The sequence below is a fragment of the Xenopus tropicalis genome, chromosome 5, assembly GCF_000004195.4.
Source record: "Xenopus tropicalis strain Nigerian chromosome 5, UCB_Xtro_10.0, whole genome shotgun sequence".
In the NCBI taxonomy this organism is placed as follows: domain Eukaryota; kingdom Metazoa; phylum Chordata; class Amphibia; order Anura; family Pipidae; genus Xenopus; species Xenopus tropicalis.
Genome location: NC_030681.2, coordinates 132,286,643 through 132,300,812, shown reverse-complemented (window position 1 = coordinate 132,300,812; position 14,170 = coordinate 132,286,643). Strand labels below are relative to the sequence as shown.

The following is a 14,170-nucleotide window of genomic DNA, read 5'->3' as shown; positions in this document are numbered from 1 at the left end:
CAGAATGGAAATGTAAAAGCAGAAGAATGGGATATGCCTATGTTTAAAGCAGCCACTGCTTGCAAGCATTCAGGAGGCCTAAACTACAATGTGTTTCGCACAGTAAATTACAGCTACCACGTACAAGCAGTTTCTTCTGTTGTGCTCATATTACATTATGCCCACAGGAACCAATTTAAGATCTCAGCTGGCAATTGAAGAGAATGCTTTGAAAAATAAAATTTTGTGAATCACAGAAGCTTTTCTACTCTCAGAATTCATTTGTACCTTTTACATTCTACTTTCAGCCCATGTTCTCCCAGATGCACTGTAAGGCTAAAGGTTCATGGGGCATGTTCCCCAGCTCAGTCAGTAGAGGGGCAACCTTAACTGCCCCTTCCAGCTCCCACACAAAGGAGAAGTTGCAGAAGCTGTCTTAGTCCTTCTCCAGGACTGGGACTGGTACTTTCAGTTCAAACTAAAACATCCTATTGAAATGAAGTACCCTGTCGGAGAAGAGCTTCTGTACACAACAGAAGCAAATCTATATTAAAAATATAAATTCCTGTGTAATAATTGCCATTTCCTCACTACAGTGTGTTTCAGGGATGTAAACAGAACTATGCAGTTAGGGCAAGGGCACACTAGGGGGGGAATTCACAAAAGTGGAGGTCGCCCTTTTTTGGAGTAAAAGAGGTGGAAAAACTGGTGGAAAACACTTTCTCCAGATTCACAAACAGAAATCTGCCTAAATTCCGACTCAACCGGCACTTTTCCGTTTTTGGTGAAAGAAAGACAGTTTACAGACTCTTTTGTGAATTTGTCGTTTAAACGACATTTATACAACGTTTTAACAACATTTTTTACCAACATTTTTCAAGCTCAGTGTAATTCTGTGAGACTAATTCTAAACTCTTCTGTTTTGTTTCACCCAGTCTCCATTTCACACCTAAGGCAGGGGCCCCATTGGGGGGATCGTTAACATATTAATGGGGATTAGCAGCCCATTGTTAGGGGACAAGTTTCTGTCTAACCCTAGAACAATAGGTGCAAAAAGCCTCATTAACATTTTATAAACAAGTAAAACACTGATTAAAAAAAGTTTAATTTATATCTTATGTATAAAAAGTTTTTACCTCACATTTGCATGATTATGCTAGTTTTAGCTTAATTAGTGAGGCAATAATAACATTTTGTGTGTATATATTGTAAACATTTTTATTAAAAGCAAAAGTAAAGCCTCCCAGGCAAATTTTTAGTTTTAGCAGCAGTGCCCCCTCTTTAACCACTTCACTGACATTTGCCCCAACTTATCTGTGCCCCTATAGCATGTCCAGAACTACAGAACTACTTAACAGCATTGATCCCCCACCTGTTCCCAGCAGCCATCTTGGTGATCAGCAAGCAGCACAGGCACACTGGCACCCAAACAGGGATATTGGGGTACAAGGTTGGACCGGCCCCCAACAGGGCACTGGATAAAAACCCAGTGGGCCCTAGTCCTGTTGGACCTCTATTCACCAGGCATGTTAGTGTGGGAGCCGGATTGCTGCTGACCAGTAATGAGTAGGGGCTAGAGAAGACTGTATTTAGACCCTTAAATCTCGTTACAGAAGTGGAATTACACAGAAATATAGAATACATTAGAAAGCCCAGCTTGTCCTGAAAAAAATGTTGTATAGTTTTCCTGGGCAAACTAAAATTACCCCTCAGGAAATGCCCCCAAAGTGAAATGACAAATGGCATATGAAATGCAAAATCCTGCAGGTAAATTCCTTATCTCAAGGCTCCTGTAGATGTGGGACTGGGTTTGATGGCACCGACAGATTTACTAAGAGCTAAAGGCAAATTCATAAAAAAAAATGTCAGGAAATTGACAAAATCTGAAAACAGTCTGTTTAAAAGACAAATTCACAAAAGTGATGATAGAGGATTGTGAATACGGTGGAAAATCCGACAAATCTATCTCCACTTTTATTTTGTCTCAATATCACCACTTTTGTGAATTCCCCCCTAGGTGTTTTGGTGCGCATCTGCTTCTATCCTCCTGCCTCCAAAAGTGGATGATACGGTTGACCACTCCCTCCTGATGCAAATTCTGCATTCGATTGGTCTCCGTAGTCAGGCTGCATCCTGGATTTCTTCTTACCTTTCTAACCGTTCATTCACTGTCTCCTACGCTAATAAAACCTCATCTCCAGTTCCTCTTAATGTGGGGGTACCTCAAGGCTCTGTACTTGGGCCGTTGTTGTTCTCCCTTTACACGCTGTCTTTGGGAGATCTTATCCGTTCATTTGGCTTTTAATACCATCTGTATGCTGATGATATCCAAATTTATCTGTCGACCCCTTTGTTAACAGTTGAAACTGAGACTCAAATCTCTAACTGCCTCCTGGCTATCTCTAATTGGATGATTCAACGCCACCTCAAACTTAACCTAATAAAAACTGAACTAATGATCTTTCCGCCTAAGCCTGGTCCTACCCCCCCCCCCCCCCCCCTTTTCTATCTCTATTGATGGCACCCTCATTAATCCTGTCGATTCGGCGCGTTGTTTGGGGGTGATCTTTGACTCCAGTCTCTCCTTTTCTGACCACATTAACTCCACTGTCAAAACCTGTCACTTTTTCTTACGCAATATTGCCAAAATCCCTCCCTTTCTCTCTACTGCAACAGCTAAGCTGCTCATGCATGCTTTCATCCTATCCCGACTGGACTACTGCAACCTGCTACTAACCGGTCTCCCTAACTCCCATCTTTCCCCCCTACAGTCTATATTAAATACTGCAGCCAGAATTCTCCTCCTCTCATCCAGGAGAGTTCAGGCCCCTCCCCTGCTAAAGTCCTTATCGTGGCTTCCAATTAAACAAAGAATATCTTTCAAACTCCTTCTCTTAACTTTCAAAGCCCTCCATTCCTCTGCTCCTCACTGTATCTCTTCCCTTGTGCCTCCGTACGTTCCTGGCCGACTCCTTCGTTCCTCGCAGAGCAATCGTTTGGTTGCGCCCCCCACAACTACTGCTGTTTCCCGTTTTAAACCTTTCTGCCTTGCTGCCCCTTACATTTGGAATGCCCTCCCCGATTTCCTCCGGAGAGAATCCTCCCCCAGTCTTTTTAAATCCAAACTAAAAGACTACCTTTTGGAGCACTCGCCCAGCACCTGATCTGGGAAATAGCACTTATATTGTAGTGTCACCCACTGTGACCTACAGCACTTATATTTGCCTACTTGTGTCTGTAAGTTACCCTCCCATATAGATTGTAAGCTCTACGGGGCAGGGACCTCCATCCTCTTGTGTCTTTGACTCTTAACGTATTGCAACTGTATCTTGTATTTATTTGTATTTATTGTTATACTTTGTATTTATCTATTATCTTAATAACCCCGTTTGTATTAATGTATTCAACTTTACAGCGCTGCGTACACGAGTAGCGCTTTATAAATAAAAATATACATACATACATATATTACATGTACTCCAGTACGCTTCTGTGTTTAACAGGCACATCAAAAGCCTGAGACCAGTTTGACGTTAGGTGGAGATGGGCCCAAAAAACACATGCTTTCGCATTTTTCAGCCCGACACCTGCCTCGCTCCATGCAGCTGCAATTAGGCCAACACTGGCCCTGTCAGTGCAAGTAAACACAAATGCGTATTACAGTGTGTAACAATTGCCATTTGCCTCACTACCAGGCCCGGATTTGTGGAGAGGCCACAATGACCAGGGCCTAGGGATTGCCACACCAAAATGTTGACATTTTGCTCCCATATGGCGCAATGGGGACCTCTCTCCCCCAAAAGGGGGCGGCCTTGGGATGCCCGGATCAGAAATCCAGCACTGCTCACTACAATGTGCTTCAGGGGCACGAGCATCCTCTTCTATCCGCCTGTCTCCAAAATGAAGGCAGAGAGAAGTGGGGCATATGCCTAGTGTGCACTTGCCATTAGGGTTGACAAAACACATAGCTTCCAAAGAGGAAGGGAATTACAAAAAATAAATAGTACACTTATTTAAAGAGATACTGACACCAGAAATAAAATCTTTTTTACATTTGTCATAACATTATCTTTGCATGCTATTTATAATTTTGCCATAAAAGTATGCTCAGATGCTTTTACATTACCTGTCTGATCTCCCATGTTCCTCTATGAGGGGGCTGCCAAGTTTGTGCAGCACTAGTCTGTTAGCATTAGAAGCTGTAACTGACAGGCTGAGAAGGGACAGTCAGGTTGGCAAAACAGTCAGGTGTAGGGACTTTGAGTAACAATTAATTACAAAAGCAGCCCTATCCGCAAAAAATGATCAACATGACCTATAGGTGACTTTTTACGTAGATTCATATTTTGAAAAGTAGTTTTTTCATGTCAGTATCACTTTAAGAGGGCCGGGTAATTTAACACCACTCTCCCCTAGCTCTAGGTTGAAGCGATAGGATTCAGGTAACTGAAATCTCTTTGCCTTTCATTATGGGGGAAGCACAGATTCACTCCAAAAATCCTTTACTTAGGCTGAAATAAGGCGAGAAAGAAACATATATACTATATAAAACAGAAATCATTTACTTAAGCCATAATAAATGCTACTTAAAATGGCCATTGCCAAAAAGCAAATCCAAACAGTTAATGGCACACAACCATGTTCTCAAATGGCAACAGAGAATATGTAATGTCTGCCATAGCCCTTAATAGTATATGGTGTCATTAAAAATAAAGAATATCTGAGTTTTCACCACAAATACACACCCTATACTATGTGGACATTTCAGATCAATGGAAGCCTTAAACACTTTCCCCATTTATTTATATAGTGCTGACACTTATTCACAGCACTTTCACATAGACTGTTCATCATTCTTACCAGTCCCTAGTAGTGCTTAAAGCCTAATATTCCTTCTACATTCACAGAGAAACCCAGCAGACACGAGACAACATACAAACTGCCATAATAGTCATTACTACTTGTAATACCACTTCTCACCATGAGGATGAGCTTTTCCAGTGCTTCAGCTAAACAGCATCCTATCTATGATTTACACTGTAGCCAAAACTGATGTTAAAATCTACACAGTATAAATCATTTTGTATGAAGCAACACAAGTCACTTCTGTTGTTGATGCTTACATTCTGTTAAATGACTAGTAATATAAGCCACACTTTTTTTTTTAATAATCAGATAATGGAACTTTTCCTTTTTTTTTCTTCAAACTATTTCGTATTCCTGCTATCATGGATATACAATTATTTATATAAAGTCTAGTAATACTTTAGAAGCAAGGACACATTTGTTAGTGGCACAAGGTAACAGAAAATGACATTTAATTACATATAAAATCTATTCATGTTTTGGTATGAAGACTTTTTAAGTTGCAGGATTAAATTTATAGTCATATGCAACTCACAGTTATGTAGCTCTTGAAGTAAATTGTTATGTGCCCCTAAAATGCTATGGGCAAACACATTTTCAGGGGGAAACTGGGAATGTTAATTTAGACGTAAGGAGAAAGTTTTTGCAGCTGAAGTCTTTTATAATGTGATATGTCCAAACTGCAATAACCCTCCAGCATTGAATCCTAGTTTGCATGTTAAAGGGTTAAATGGAAAAAAAAAAAAAATCCAAAACTGAATCCTGGATTTCGTGAATCCCATGTGTTATATTATATATTAAATGAATTATATACATACCCACACACAAATCACTGAGCACAAAGCACAATGCCTAAGGTTGCATCATAAAGAATAAGGCACAACTTAAAAAAAACTACTACTTGATATCCTCTATCTAGTTGTTTAAACTATCCTTTTTAGCCACTGTAGCTCACAACTTGCCAGTATACAATAAGGACAGTCTAATTCCTATGTTTCTTGGTAACACTACCAAGCAGTTAGGACACTGAAGAGGAAATAACATCTTCCCCTCAGTATGTTAAAATAAATCACATTTCTTGGCAGAGGGTGAGATGAAATACAGCACGCAAATCTTCTTTTGAAAGAAGTGCAATTTCTGTGGCTTCAGCAACTGGCAATATAAAGGCCCAAGTTTTTTTTGAGTACACATTAATTTAAGAAATATTAAAAAAAAAAAAAACCACAGGCTGGCACTGTGGATTCTTATTATACAGGAAACTGTATGCAATGGAAAGTGCACCATATATCCCAGATATGGAATGCACTGAATCCAGGATTTGGTTCAGAATTCGGACAAGATTTGGCCTTTTTCAGCAGGATTCTGATTTTGCTAAACCCACATGCCTGGCCGATCCAAATTCTTAAAATCATGGAAGTTGAAAATGTTTCATTGTGGTTTTCTTTTCCCCTCTCATGAACGGATTTGCATATAAAAATTGAGGATTTGGATTCTTTCACGAAGGATTTAGGGTTCAGCAAATTCCAAAATAGTGGATTCAATTCATCCCTAATCCCAGATAACAAACCCCATTTAAAAGGAACAGTTTAATGCAAAAATAAAACTGCCTAAAAAGGTAGGCTGTGCAAAATAGAAAATATTTTCAATATTGTTAGTTATCCAATATACAGTATAAAGGCTATAATGTTAGAGAGAATGGATGTCTAATTTAATAGCCAGACTACTACTTTCTTCTTCGCATCTCTATAACTTGTTAGTCACTGACTTGAGGCCACATGGGACATAGAGTTAGTTTGTTTTGATCCAGAGCATGCAAGTCAGAATGAAAAGCAAACTAATTGAGCAGTTATGTCACATGAGGCCCCCCTTCTAGTCGCCGACTTAGAGGTTAGAGAAATATGACAAGAAAAGTAACAGCTTACATGGCTGTTCACATGCTTTCAGAAGTCTCGCATTTTTAAGTAGTTGAAAAATGTGGTGCCCCAAAACACATTTTTAGGCAACTATCACCTGACATGTCACTGTGATGTGGCTTTATACACCATGTTTTTGGGCTCCTTAGAAACTGTTGCTCAGTGCCTGAAACAGCTCTACTTCAATAAGCTGTCCTAAGGCTGAGGGCACGCTATACGTGATCTATGATCTGCTTTCCTCTGCCTGCATTTTGTACGTTAGAAGCAAGTAGCGGATCCCTCCCCCATCTGTTACTTCAAGTAGCCCCAGTGACCAGCACAAAAGTATCCATTTTTGGGCTGAAATCCACTCAGTGTAGATGGTGACAGGGTGCATTGCCTGTCTGTGGAGCTACACAAAGGAGCAGATAGGAACGGATCGGCTTTTCTCAGTCTTTGTGCAAAACGCAGGCAGAGAAAAGCGGATCATCAGCATAGAATTGTATACAAAAGCTAAGTGGGCGAGACAGAAAAGCTTTTGATTACAGAACACCTTTACAATTTCTTATCTAAATAGACATAAAAGCTATCATAATTCAATTAAATTAGGATCACTGAGCAAGGATGAAAAAAAAATAAAATACAAGCTTTTACGTCTGAGATTAATAGAACAGTTATTGTTCACTAAACACAAATAGCTTTCCAATTCATGAGAAATTTGGCTACTGAAGGTCACGCTTTTGTGACAGCGTTTAGATAGTTACCTTGACAGTACTATTATGGAAGTTTAATGACACTGAAAAGAATGGGCAGCAGCAACTGAGCTATTACAGGTTTACAAAGTGTTTATAGTTAGGAACAAAGAAGCAGGGAAAGTGCCCCAGAATTGCCCTGTGTGCCATTGATCTGAAGAAAGAAAAAGGAAGAAGTTTGCTTTTCCCTAAAAGAATGATTACTATGGCTCATGGAACATGTAGATGCCCCTATCCTTCAAAAAGTTTATTAATGTGCCTGCACTCAGAGCCTTTGTGTTGGCCCGGATGCAGGCACACTGAATGGAATTTGGAGCGTAATTGCTTGAGTATACAGTTACATGCCGAAATTTGCTCAGTGTGCCTGCAACCAGGCCCGGGCAATGGCTCCAGGTGCAGGCACATGGGTCGAGAATCCGCCCCATGTGGTGGAAGCCTTAGAACAGACCCCACTGCGAAAGTCTGGGCTCTTCTTATTGGTTTAGATAAAAGGGATCAAGCCAGGTACTGGAGACTGAACAGGCTATAGGTTGAGAGCAAGACATCCAAAAATACCTTTGTGTTGGATAAAATGTTCACACATGTACAGTTTACTTATGTAAACGATTGAAAAAAACAAAACAAAAAAAACCCACACGATTTCTTGTGATTACATGAGTAACTTGTTTAACAAGCTGTGATTCAGATTTGCTCTGCTATATAAGTTATTTCCAAAAGATTTGTCATCCATGCTGGAGGCAATTTAGCAAGGGCGACAAAACATGCAGTTTTTTCTTACCCATAAAAGTTGGTTTTCCTGCTACAGAAAATATGTTGCCCAGTCCAGCTGCCACAACTACCATGACACCATAGCACAGCCCCTCTACCATCATGCTATACCCCCCCCCCCCCCCCCAGGCTTCTTGTAATCAACTACCAAATTATATATAACAGAAGTAAAGAGGAGCTACAGAGCTGAGGGAATTTTTCACTAGGCAGGAAGATGTTCACCTTCGGACAAAGCTCCAAATCTAAACAGCACATAAAACTGATTTTTTTTTTATTATAACGAGCCTTGTTCAAGCCTCCTTCATTTTGGAACATACACTTAAGCAAACCAACACCTTAGGAACTATGTGATTGGGCCATGAGACGGATTACAAAAAATACAGAAAACGTGCCCAGCTAAAAGGGGCTGGGGAGAACACTGGAAACAGGAAAGCTGGGCAAACACTGAAAGATCTGCTCATTTAGGTCACCAAGCAAGGAGATCTTTTCCAATATGCATGGTGATACTAGATTGATCCGATCATTCTGTGCACTGGCCAAACGATCAGATCACACTGACAATACAGGCTGTTGGGGCAAAGACTGTATGAATGAACCAAAGCACTCCTTGCTCTACAGGTATTTTAAACCTGCCCAATCAACATCTGGATGATTTATGGGCAGATATCGGTTGGGCAGGCCTGTCTGAGGTGACCAATAGTCTATATTTCTAGGAATCTACGGGTCTCATACCTCATGGCACTTATTCCCTGTGTATTTACACTTATTTATTGTATTTATTATAACACTTGTCCTCCCTGTGTGTAATTTTTTATATTGTAAGATTGTACAGCGCTGCGTACCCTTGTGGCGCTTTATAAATAAAGTTATACATACATATGGATATATATATATCAGTGCTGTCCAACTGGCGGCCCGCGGGCCGCATGCGGCCCTCGACCCCCCTCTGTGTGGCCCCCCACCTGTCTGGCTGCTTTGATGTCTTAACTTTGTGTTAGATTTAAATGGTATCAGTACTGAGATTAACTGCCCCCCCTGCATGGTTCTCACCTCAGATTCAAACTGTAATCCCCCTGTATTGTTTAAATATGTAATCCCCTGTGTTGTTCACACCTTTTAATCCCTGCATTCTTCACCCCCTGCAGTGTTCACACCTCAGGCTCAGGCTGTAATCACCCACATTGTTTCCCTTTTCACACCTCAGACATTGTAGGTACTGCCTGGACTATGCTGCCTGTGTATAGGCAGCATAGGGTAGGCAGAGTATGGCACATCGGCAGCATAGGACAGGCAGAGTATGACACACACAGGCAGCATAGGAGAGGTAGAGTGCTGCCTGTGTGTGCCATACTCTGCCTGCCCTATGCTGCCTGTGTGTGCCATACTCTGCCTGCCCTATGCTGCCTGTGTGTGCCATACTCTGCCTGCCCTATGCTGCCTGTGTGTGCCATACTCTGCCCTATGCTGCCTGTGGGAGGTGAACCTGGCAGGGGTTTGTTCTGGGAGTTTGTTAGCAGTTGGAAATAGCCATTAAATGGTCCCTAAGGTGTGTAATTATATGCTGGGGGTTGCTGTGCTATCCACAGGGGAGGAGGAGGCATATGGATTTAAGGGTGTGTCTTAATATGACATAATATAATTCTTTAACATTTGAATGATGGTCGATATCCCTTCAGCGAACATTGTGATAAAATGGGTGTGGTTTGAAGTGGGTGTGGTTTAAAATGGGGGAGTGGTCAAAACTGTCTTCCATTAGCGGCCCTCCACCATGCATGCGAGTGAAATTCCGGCCCTCGGCACCGCAGAAGTTGGACAGCACTGATATATATGGTTGACATCTCTAAGCAAAACAGACTTTCTTTTGCAGCAACTAACAAATATTTTTAAAAACTGTTTGTATTTGTTGCAGGGATCACACAGCTGGATATTGCAATCTTAATACCAGTAGCCATGTATTAGGCAAATGTTATACGTAGCAATTTCTTCTCTGGTGGAAAAATACTATCAATGAATAAGCCAATTATTTCTAAATCACCCCATGCTCAGTAAGCCTTGAAAAAGCATGGCATCAGCCTGTCAATATTCACACAGGATGAATTCTGACCTGAAATCCTACCGGTGAGCAGTGACAAGTGGATGCAGCTGGTGAAGAAGGGCAATGAGAGACATTAATTATCTTCTGCGAGTTTGATTTTACAGTGGAAACTGAAATCCTGTCAGAACTTATTCCACTTTCATTCCAAAATTACCATCAGTACAAAGAAGCTGAAAACAAGTGAAAAAGAAAAGCAAAATCATACTTGAGAAGAACTTGGTTGCATTACCGTGCACACTTTAATATTCAATTCAATCATATTCAGTTTCATCTCAAAAAGTAGTAAGTATACACCTGACATCAATTTAAGTGGCTCTGACTGAGCTCAGATAAAGTTTGGGTACATTGGAGCACAGGGAAGAAAATTTGGCTCAACAATGACTGTACCACAACCAGGATGTCCCTTCAAGACTGATGAGGAAAGGAGAAAACTGGTCAGGGAGGTCACCAAGAGGCCTACAGCAACATCAAGGGTAAAGACACACAGAGCTACTTAGTAGCAGCTACTTGTCACGGCAACTAAAATCCCCTGCCATAGACAATACTGAGAATTGCCTCTGCTAAAATACACGTAGAGATAGTTATCAGTAAATGATCAGCATTGTCTATTTTAGTAGCCACGACAAGTAGCTGCTACTAGTAGCTCCATGTGTCTTCAACCTAAAGGAGCTGTAAGATTTCTTGGCAAGTACTGGTTGTTCCCTACATGTGTGATAGAACTATGTGATCATACTTCCATAAGGTATGTTTGACACAAAAAATAACAGCACATCAATTGCCTATTATTTATGCATGTCCTGCTATTTATATAGCGTCAACACCTGTCAGCAGTGCTTTACAGAGATTATTCATCATTTACATTAGTCTCTGTCCCAGAGGAGCCTACAATATGATGTCCTTACCACATTCACACACACACATTATCTTCAAAACTCACGTAAAACATGACTGTGAAATTTAGTATTTTGAATGGTTTATTAGAAAATACCCGTTAAAACTTGGCTTCATTTGAAAAAAGCCAAGTTTTAACAGGTATTTTCTAATAAAGCATTCAAAATACTTAATGGTTTGCAGGATAGGGCAATTATTGGGGCAGGGTAGAATAGATTTTTTACTTAGTGTTACTTTTCCTTTAATGCGAGAAGCAAAAAACTGTAAATAGGTGTGATCTCCATAACGCAATATACATTTAAAATTTGAAACCAAAACCCTGTAATAGCAAACAATGTCCTCTTGCTCTGTAATCAGAAAACAGTACCTTTATTTAATGTTAAAAAGACGTAAGGTATAGAGATCTAAGTTACAGTATCTAGTAGTGCCTAAAGTTTTCCAAACAACTAGACTGAATAATCTCAAAGAACTTTCACCACTCATGGCAAATGCAAACATGAATGTCACACAATTCCCCATCTGTCTTCCCATTTACATCTCCAAAATGGGTTTTGACACTACATTTGTTGCTAAAGTGATTTTTTTTTATAAAACATTTAATGCTACCCGACCTACAGGAACTACAAGACTATACCTACTGGCCACGACTGGGTTTTAAGAAACTTGGTGATCTAACACTTGGTCCTCAGTTTCCCACATACCAAGATTTACAAGACAGAGCCCTAGGAAACCAGATACAATTTTATAGGTACCTCCAACTCAGGCACGCCTTTCACACACAATTCCACACCCTTCCCCCCACAATAACCACAGTAACCTTAGAGGACATCCTGCTCTCCCCATCTCCAGCCAAACTACTATCAAGGCTATATAAAGAGATTATGACAACAACTAAGCCACCCTTTGATCGAGCCTACCGTCTTTGGATGCAAGACATCCCAGAACAAACACAAGAACAATGGGAGGAAGCCACAGAAAATGCCTACAACTTCCTAATCTCAATAAAGGATAGGCTCATACAGTACAAATTTCTGCACCAAACCTACATAACACCCCTAAAACTGATGAGATTTGGGAGGAGACAGGATGACCTCTGCCCAAGATGTAAATCCCCCGGGGCCAACTTCTTTCACATGATTTGGTCCTGTCCCCCCATACACGAATTCTGGTCCAAAATAATGGAAACACTAGCAAATGAACTGGGTACACCGCAGATAGTAGACCCAATAACTTGCTTGGTAGGAGTCATAGACGAAATGCTACCCACCAATGCGGCCAGAGTTAGGCTGCGTACACTCATGTTCTACACCAAAAAAACAGTAATTATGCATTTTGTAGAAGGCTGGTAAATGGAGCTCTTCCTCTTATCAAACTAACCTACGAAACAAGGGGCGCATATGACAAGTTTGACAAGATCTGGGAATGTTGGTATAACCAAGATAATCTGGACGCATAGCTTATCCCCTTACATTAAGTGTGACTGACCCGACAGAACTAAACACAGCCACCTACACTGTGACAACTACAATGCCTAGCAATAACACCCTTGTCTGTATTGGCCTAAACCTGAATCTACACCATTCCAATATCAATATACTGAACACGGTTTGTATTTTTGTTTTGTCATGTTGTAAAAACAATAAAAAATTTACCTTTAAAAAAAAAAAAAAAAAAACATTTAATGCTAATCATTGAAGTTTGGAGTAAAACACATTTACCCATTTTGGATTCGTCAGAATGTATACATTGGCCATATATGGGCTAACAAAAGCTGCTGACTTGACAACTTCAGACTGAATGGTCAAATTATTGGTGTGCTTGGAACTGCCTGCCCAACAGTTATCTGGCAGAGGGGCAAGAACAAACATTAGCTATACTCCTGCTCTACTATCCGATCTTTGGTCCCCTGGTCCAACACTCAAACCTGTTAAATTTGGCCCAGCACGAAGATGGCAAAATCAGGCAGAGATCTCCCTCACCCATAACAATATGCACTTGAAACAGTTTATCTATTCTGGATAAATGTTTTATGCATATAAAAACTGTTATGTCTTGTATTTATATACCACACTCTGTAAAGCACTATGAATAACAATGCTTTTATATAAATAATAATAATACATCTTGGCTAGGTTGCCAAATGTGTATGGCCAACTTTAGTTTGTTGTGAAAGCGTGATAAAGACCTTAAACTGAAAACTCCACTGGGCCACGCACTGACGTGACTAATGTACAGTATAATGTGTTATGTGTTTCAGATTATGTTTGTGCTGTATAAACAAAAGATAATAACAATGAATGCTGCAAAGCTTGCTAAAACATGTTATGCTGTGTATTAGATGTTTGAATTCATTTCATTCATCTTTTGACATCACTGGTTCAGGCTATATGTTTTGGTCACATTCCTTGTTGCAAATTCATGGGGGTAGACAGAAAGCCTAACGGCTTCTCCTCTTAGTAAGTTTTAGCTATTTATTAGTAATCCGAGAGCACTATCTTTATCTGGCCACCCACAGTGATGCCACAAATAGATACAAAGAAAATCGGACAACTTCAGCTGAAGGTTACAAATGATTTTCAGATCATGCAATTCTTGGGGAATTCTGCTCAAATTTGTGTTCAGTTTGGTATTCTGCCAAAATGTGAGAATTAATTATTAAATACCTCAGAATCACACAATTCTAAACACATTTGAAGTCATCCAAAATCTATGCATCATTTACACAATTTTTATCAAGCACACCCTTTAAGTATGTGAATCCCATTAGAAAGACAAGTTACAGGGTTTGGAATAACCTTAAGACTGCTGTTTATAATAATGTGTCACTAGGGTCCTGGCCGACAGCAGTGCATCTATTCTATTTACTTTAGTCAAAGCAACATTTAGAAAATGTCCATTAAATATAAACAAAATGTCAATAAGTAATT

The 14,170-nt window shown here is 40.2% G+C and overlaps 1 protein-coding gene across 3 annotated transcripts in view; it reads right to left on the bottom strand.

The window, feature by feature from the left end:
• stag1 (stromal antigen 1) overlaps window positions 1-14,170 on the bottom strand; it is a 96,323-nt gene that overhangs the window by 69,388 nt on the left and 12,765 nt on the right. Inside the window, exon 2 of one of the 3 annotated variants that reach the window (XM_012970115.3) lies at window positions 10,362-10,522. The gene's annotated coding sequence lies outside the window, so the exon portion shown is untranslated. 3 annotated transcript variants of the gene reach the window in all.